This window comes from Ictidomys tridecemlineatus, chromosome 10, assembly GCF_052094955.1.
Source record: "Ictidomys tridecemlineatus isolate mIctTri1 chromosome 10, mIctTri1.hap1, whole genome shotgun sequence".
Classification (NCBI taxonomy): domain Eukaryota; kingdom Metazoa; phylum Chordata; class Mammalia; order Rodentia; family Sciuridae; genus Ictidomys; species Ictidomys tridecemlineatus.
The window spans coordinates 35,311,361-35,320,351 of record NC_135486.1 but is presented as its reverse complement, the minus strand read 5'-3'; positions in this window follow the sequence as shown (position 1 = coordinate 35,320,351).

Here is an 8,991-nt window from a genome sequence, read left to right as displayed (position 1 = left end):
CAAACTCCATCTGGCAAACAGATTGAACATTCTTAAAATGTTGCTTAGAAAGTACAAATTCATGGCTCTCTTCAAGACAAATACATTTATACTTCGATTATAGTTTAAAATAATATTTCTGAAAACAATACAAAGTAAATTAATGAATTTGATAAATTCAGCAAATTCACTTTAGGTCTCTGATCCTTTGGGATTTCACATTTGTACAGTAGATTATTTGCTTTTTGTCAAGTCTGTTTCTGTAGTTTGATAGCCATCCCTGTACTCTGGCTGCCCCAGAGAGTTTGAGATTCTGGAGAGCTCCACTTCCCTACCCTCCTCATCTCTGCTCCCTCCCTCTGCCCTCCAGCCCCTCCTCCACCAATCCCAATTCATTTTTTACCCAGACAATTCTCCAGTGCCTCTTCTGTACTTCAGCAAAAACTCCATATTCCAATTCCAATTCTTTTTTTCTAACTCTGTTTTTATTATGATTTGGATTATAGCCAAAGTCTGCAGTCTGTCTTTCCACCTGTCCACAAGATCCTGAAGTCTGAGGTTGAATTATTCATCTCTGCCTTGCTCGTACATTCTGCCTTATACAGAAGAAGTAGTAACTCCCCACTCTTACTTTCCCCTACCCTGAGAACCACTGTCTGAGTTTCTGTGTCTATGTATTTGCCTGTTTTAGATATTTTATATAAATGGAATCATGAAATTGTGACCTATTGTGGCTGGCTTCTTAGAATAATATTTAAACACATATCAGTATTTCATTTTTGTGACAAAAATTATATATAATACACACATTCACTCCACATATTGTTATATTATTTATCCATCTTCATCTGATTTACATTTGGGTTGTTCGTAGATTTAAACTTTACATTTTCACCAATAGTGTATGATGATTTCAATTTCTCTACATTTTACCTCAACACTTGTATTTAACTACTTTTTTTAAAATTTAGACATCCTGTTTGGTATGCGATAGTATCTTATTATAGGTTTGATTTATATTTCTCTAATTTGACAAATGATATTCAACATCTTTCATGTGCTTGCTAACTACTTGTGTATGTCCTTTGGAGAAATGTGTATTCAAATCTTGCTCATTTTTAAGCTGATTAGTTGCTCTTTACCTTAAGTTTTTTTATATACTCTAGATACAAATTACTTTTTCACTGTATGCTTTCTATTTTCTCTTGATAGTATCCCCTGAAGCACAGAAGTGTTTCATTTTAATGAAGTTTAACTTGCTTATTTTTTCCACTTTTTTTTTTGTACCAGGAATTGAATTCAGGGGCACTCGACCACTGAGTCACATGCCCAGCCCTTTTTTATATTTTATTTAGAGACAGATTCTCACTGAGTTGCTTAGCGCCTTGCTTTTTTCTGTGGCTGGTTTTGAACTCATGATCCTCCTGCCTCGGGCTCTTGAGCCACTGAGATTACAGGTGTCTGCCATGGTGCCCTGTTATGTTTTCTACTTCTTAGTATCATATCTAAAAAAAAATTGCTTAATTCAAGGCATAGATTTATTCCTATGATTTCTTCAAAAATTTTATAGTTACCGCTCTCCTACAGAGTAGGCCCTAAATATAACTCAAATCCTTTAAGAAGCAGAGACGTATTGCCAATTCTGAAAAGAGAAGGTGAGAAAAGAGGTGAAGAAGACTAAGTTTTTTGATTGTTAAAATAGCTAGAGGTGATGGGTTTCCTTTAATCAAATCTAAAGGTCTTTGATCTCAAAGGCCAATGGCTCCGGGTTGGAGTCTCCTATGAGAAAATTCATAATTTTGCTCTTTGAAAACCAGGTCACCTGCTTTCTAACTACTCCACCCACCCTGGGAAGCCTGGTTTACTTTCTTTTTCTATTACCAGATACAGGAGGTGAATAGTGAAACCAACCAACACACTTATATTTCAGAAGCCGGAGAAATAACCGCATAAATATCTAATCTACTTGACAACGGGCTTCACTGATAAACATTATTAATTTCCCCACTCACAAGTAAATAATTAAGTCTTCAAAAACTAATATTTAGCCTCCCATGTCACACAACTCATTCGCTTTTTACCACAAAATACAATAGCCCTGGAAGGATTTCCGAGAAGCATACACTTGGAGACATCTTTCTGTCTTACCCTTGAACTCAGCCCTCCTCAAAGTGACAGAAGACTGCTTTCCCTCAGGTAGGCTGTTTAGTAAGTGGCTGACCAGCAGGTATCTAAGCAAGGAATAGAGGACCTCCAGAGAGTTGCCTTGGGTGATTCCCTCAGAATGAAGTGCCTTTGATGGCTAACATTCTTAGCCCCTCCCTAGAACAGAATTCACCACGACATTCTTTTCTTTTGGCTTAATGCTTTATCCCAAATCCCAAATTCCAGCAGGGTGGCTTGGATAGGCTGGTTAGGTGGGATGAGTGAAATTTAGACCTCAGATTAAAGCTACAGTGTGCAACTAACCTCCTCGTTCCCTCATTCTCCTAGTCTTCAAATTTGATAAAATGTCATCGTTTTTATTTTCTCCTTTGCCTCCCCTGACCCATGAAGGGCAACTGACCTCTCTAAAAATAACATACAGTTCAGTCTTCCACTTACGTGAATTCAACCAACTGTCATTGGTATCCTAGGGTAGTGAGGCCTACAGTAGTTGTGTATACTGAACAGGTACAGATTTTTTTTTCCCTTGCCATATTCCCTATATGGTACAGCTTAGCAACTAATTACATGGTACTAATATTGTGTAAGTATTATAAGTAATCTAGAGATGAGGTACTCTGTGCCATTTTATATAAGGAAATTGAACATCTTCATATTTTTTTTGCCCCAAATCCCACAAATGTAGCATTGGAAGCTCAGAAAACTGAATATCCTATGGTCTCCACTTTTTTTAAAAATGAAGAATGAAAATATTCGAATCTGCCACTCCTAACTAATCAGAACATGGCAGATCTGAAAGGCTAGCCCTTATAATTGAGTCTGAACAACCCATAAGCAATCCTCACATTAAATCCGATCTCATCAGGCGTGATTTAAATGTTCTTTTTGACTACAATTTTAGGGAATAATGAAACAACCCTTTTGTAATGTATGTCACTTACCTTTTATAAGTGGGTACCTCTGGGCACAAGTTTTGTTTATCAAATAATATCCTGGAATCCAAATATTTGATTGCAGTGATTGGTGACAGTTTCCAGATCAACATCTTGATTTGAGACACAGAGATACATTGAAAAATTATTTGTAAGCATCTTGAGAAGAACAGGAAAAAATGTCAGAGGAATGTAAGCCATTTAAGAGAGAGGAAAACTAAAATTATATTTGGGTACCAAGGACTATTATTGTCATCCATTTTTACAATGATGACAATCATTATTATAGTCATTGACCATGTCTATGTGTTAACTTGTCTACACAAGATTAACTTGTTAACTCTATGAAATAGGTAGGTATCATGAGTCTCTCCATTTTCTCAGAAAGAAAATTCTTAGGCAGAGAATTTAAGCAATTGTTAACGATCAGGCTTTTGAAGTGGTGTAGGCAGGATGCAAACGGAGGTTTTAAATTTATCTTTGGAAGTTGAATATGTGCACTCTACAGCTCGCAGGTGCATTAAAAGACGAGTGAAGGAATATTTAAGTTGTGAAATAACTGAAGAACTGGAACAATCCAAATTTTATCCCTAAGGAAATAAATAAATCATAGTATGTTCACCCAATAGAATAATAGAAGAGTACGTAGTGGTATAAATGAATTAACCACAGCTCTACACGACATGAATAAGTCTCATAATCTCAGCAGAAGAAATCGGAAACAATATTTATCTTCTATCACTACATTTTGTGCAACGTAGGACTTCCTTAGCATCTGCAGTGGGTGGGATTTTGGATACCAAAAACTCATGTTGGATACCAAATGTTCTTGTTCCTTATATAAAATGGCACAGTGTACTTAGATTATTTATAATACCTATACCATGTAAGTAGTTTTTAAAACTGTCATAGAGAGAACAATGACAAGGAGGAGTCTGTGTTTAGTATAGACCCAATAGCTGTAGGCCCAACTACATAGTGTATCACTGGCATGATCCCATTTCCTTCACTAGCTCCTCTTCTGGAACTCCTGTAGATCTAACTCTGGGCAATCCTTGAGGATATGTTTTCACCTGCTGATTTCATTTTTTAATTTTTTAACATTGCATCAACCAGTCAGTGGAAGAGATGGCCACATTGAGTGAGGCAGCTCCCAAATGCCTTGTGCTTATTTAAAAATGCAGCTTCTTGGGCCCCCTCCCCAAATCAAATATATCTAGTAAGACTTTAAGATGATTCTTGAATGCATCCAAAAGGGGAAACAGTAACTTAAATGCTATCCAATCGTTTTTCTATGTCTTCCAGCCTCTGTCTGGCTTCAAAATGGAGCTTTCGTACCTGGTCCGAACATCAATAGTTGCTTATTTCTTGCAAAAGCATCAACCAACCTTTACATGTTTAAATGAATCAATTCAGTTCATAGATGAGGATGAGATATTTGATTATTTAGATCAAAAATAGATTTGGTATTGTTATTGGCATTGGCCTTTAACAATTCCCTGTTTCTTACAAAGTAATCTATAAGATGAATTTTGACTTTCCATTTTTATTTTTCTAATGTAATAAGAGCAAATAAATTCCTCTTTTCAGAACTGTGTTTCTTTTTATTTACCAGAAGAAAATATATATAATCCATTGTATTTCCCTTTTTTCCTTGACTCAAACTCAAGCAAAAATTACTATATAAATCTAAATTTTAATAAATTTGCTGCTATTTCAGTGCACTATTAAACTTTAAGTGGTTGTTGAGTTGTTTTGACTTTGCATTTTTACTTTAGCAGCTTTCAGTTATGCATGTGGTGCTAGTTATCACAGAATTGCCTCTCAGCTCCAAACTGACCAAGCTCTGGGTAATGGAAGCACTTCTTTAGGCATTACTTCATCACCAATCATTCTTCAGAGTGATTACGACGTTAAGCTTTCTCAGTTGAGGGTGCTAAAGGGACACTGCATGAAGAAGGGACTACCCCTCAAAGATCCATGTGGCATAGGCTTTTTTTCCACCTTGGCACTTTTGGAAAGTAGAGGAAATTTTAAGAGGTGGAGACTAGTGGGAGATCATCAGGTCATGGGTAGGGTGCCCTTGAGTGGATAATGGGGTCCCAGCCCCTTCCTCTTTCTCTTTCTTGCCTCCAGCCATGAGGTGAATGATTTTGCTCCACCACCTGCTCTTGTCATGATGTGCCATCACAGGCCCAAAGCAATGGAGCCAATGGATCATGGACTAAGACCTCAAAAACTCTGGAACAAAATAAACCTTTTTTCTTTCTAAGTTGATCATCACAGGTATTTGTTACAGTGATGGAAAGCTGACTAATACAATGTGTTAGCAGGATGTCTGTCCCGTGGTGCTGTGCCCCAACCACACACCCAGAATGCATTGCCCATTGGTAACCTTTTTACCCTGGACAGGCCTGGCTATCAATTTCTTGTGGTTCCCCTGACAGGGGTCCTGCTCTAGGCCTCTCACCACACCAGGATTCCTTTCACTGTAGGCATGCACACCTGGCCACCATCTGGATTTCACCTCACAGACTCTGAATGCCCCAGTGCTCCTATTGTATCTGCAGGCCCATGTTTTTCATCACCAGTTGCAAGTCCCCTGTACCCTGCCTGAATGTTCAAGGGCTGATTTCTGCTTGCTAGTGACTGCAGGCCAGCTCTGTTTCAGACAGCGAGTGAACTTCTCTAGTATCTAGTGGATTGCAGCTACATCTTTTTGATTGAGTTTAAAGACCAGCCTCAGGAAGGTCTCCTTTGGAACTTGTCTCCCTTAAGTACCTTCCCTCAGCTTTAAGATATCTCATACACTTTTCTCACATCCTACAATATTCTTTTATCAGAGTTTAATAATTCTTTATATTAAACTTCTCCTGTTTAAATCATCAGGTGGCTTCCATCTCCTGACCTAGACAGACATAACTACATTATGATATAATCTAAAACTTATAATAATTAAGCTTTTATTTGGCACTTAGCGAGATGACATATGTAGTTTCTAGGCAAATGTGTTTGATAGAAATAATTTTTTTAATTACACGAATCCATTCACATCATTTCTATTTGAATAAAGGATAATTCATCACAACTTTAAATCTGAAAACAGGCTCATTATCACTATCAGAAAGTCAGTAATTTTGTTAAAATGGATGGAAACATGATACTAGGAACAGTAATTCCTGGATTCAGAAGAATTTTAGAAAAGCCCCCACCCCCGACTTTTGCTTCCATAAATACAAAATAGCAGTACAATCATATAGTTTCTTTTTAGTTATAGCTTTTTACAGAGCCTCTGGTTTACCAAAGTCTTTCTCCCCAGGTTTATAAAACCTTGTATGAAAATAATTCACTTAGTTCTCAATTCTTTCCCTGTGGTCAGAGAATGGTATTTAGTAACACATGGTTTAGAGCTGATTTCTCTTAAGCTGAACTACACTTTAGAATCAAATCAATATTTCATATAGTAATAGTAGATTTTAATTAAGTTGTTTTACAGGAAGTTTGGGCAAATTTCCAACTGAAGCCCAAAGCACAATGTGAGATGTACACAGTTCACTCTCTAAGATAGTGAAACAATTGTATCAGGGGTGACAAAAGGTGCAATCACCCGGGGATCTGACAAGGGAAGTGAGAGCTGTGCAGGGAGAGCGTGGGGGGCTGGAACAGCATGCTCATCAATGAGACAGCACAGAAAAGGTGACTTTAGAAGAGGCTCTCTGTGCCCTGTCCCTGTACCTTGGCCTACCCTGGAGGTCACTACAAACAGCCCATGGGCACGACTGACCACAAGTACCTCTGCCTGAGGGGGATCCCTGTCCCCAGAGCCTACTCTGCTGGTGCACAGTGTGAGTCCCCTGTGCCTGTGGGTCAGGGCTGCTGGAGCAGCTCTTCTCCAGTCATGGGGAGAAACACCCAGGTTCTCAAGGTCAGGAGGGCAAGTTGCCATGGATGCACACACTCCCTGAGGGCTGACAGCATGAGTGAGCCTCTGTTAGTGACAGCAGCAGCCCCCTCCATAGTAGTTCCTTGTTAGCTTTCTGTCTTTCCCTGTCTTGCTAGCCAGTCACCCAGGGTGCTTTCCAGAGCCACCTTCCAAAGAAACTATTGGCCCATCCATCCTTGTCTTGGGGAAGCCTCTCATGAGCAAGCTATGCCAATAACATAGACCAAACAGGTTTGTGTCTTTCCACAAAGTCAGAATTTATTTAACACCAATAAATTCACAAGTTACACCAAGTTCATTGTTGGCATTCACCACTTGTGGGTGAACTGGGAGTCATAAGATGAGAAATCACCTGTTCTTTTATTCCAGTCTTAATTTCTAATGTCTATAACACTCAAGTGTTATAGTCATATAACATCACACTACACAAATGTGTGTGTGTGTGTGTGTGTGTTACAGGATTGCTAAGGGTAAAAGCAGCCTTAGGGGTTCAGGATACTAAGCTGAGAGCATATGTAGAGAGCAGATAGCAAAGAGTCACTGTATGTGGTCAGATATAATTATAGACCAGCCAAAGAACTTGTTCAGGGTGCAGAACTGTCAAAGTGCAGGAACCTATTCTAGGCCAAGGTTCAGACAGATGGCACTTTCAGAGTGTCCGCTTGAGACGTCGGTTTGGAGTGGGCCAGGCATGGCCATGGAGGACAGAAGAAAGGGTCCTCTGCTGGAGCCCAAGGACAGAAATTTGGAGGCTTGTTGCTGTGGTGATCTTTCTGGGCAAAGCTCTTGATAAGGAGTGACCAGATGACAAGGTCAGGATGCCACCTGTCCAGACACAGGTGCTCCTCCTTTTATGGACCTCGAGTGAGGGGTTTGCTTCATTTGATGGCCTAGTGTGTTCAACAAGTTCATGGGCCTGGTTTTTCTGGTAGGAGGGTGATTCGTCCATATGTCCATGTGCTTAATTAATTCAATAAGTTCACAGCTGGTCATTTTTATTACTATGAGCAATTTATCAGTTTGTGCCTTATGATAGATGGCTGCGTTTACGTGTACAAACAAGGTGGAGAGTCATTCTACTTCAGCACCTAAACTCAAAATAGCATAGCTATGGTAAAGTACTGCTTTATCAAATGGAGTAACAGGTTTAGGCACAGCCTGGAAACTGCTGTTCTATCCGGGGAGTCACTCATAGCAGGGCACAGACTGCTCTCCACAAAACCCAAAGATGAACATCAAAGACACTCCTGTAACCTGGTAGGTAATGTCTCTTAAGATCACGGATTGATACTCTCCGTGGTGGGTGGGACTCTCTAGAAGTTCAAGCCCCTTGAACATATCTGAGGTTCAGTGAAAGCCTGCGAAACCATGGCCTCCTTGTAGTGTGTTGGGGGTGATTAAATCAAAGATGTCAGTGTTCCCCAGAGATTTCTGTTTAAAGGAGATAAGCAGCAGCAGGAGGTGCTGGGACAGGAGTACAAAAGAGACTTCAGAGGAAACAAAAAGATCAAGAAAGCAGTTTATAAAATGAATAAAACTTTCCAGGGTACCCAGCGACATAAAGGAGAGATTGGCACAGGGTTGGGGTTTCTCCTCATGTGTGCAATGGTTGCTCAAGAAACCATCTTATTATTAAGGCAAGTGGTGACCAAATAGGATGGAAGACTTGGGAACAGGAGGTGGCTCACCTGTGGGCGTCATACTTATCTGTCCTTTGGAGTTCCTTCCTGGGGTGGGAAGAAGGAGATCAGACCCAGATGTAAATCCCCATTATGGAAGGCAATAGTTGAGATGTGGTGGGAGAGAAAGAGGCCACGTGAGTTCAAGAAGAGTATGATTCCATAAAGTGGTGGGGAGTAGATTCATTCTTGAATGAATCCTAAAAGTCAGATGTCACCATTATGGGCTGAGACAAGGACAAATGTGCGTTGACATTTAATCTGTGCTCTGGAGGCCTGAGTGGAAGTGTGG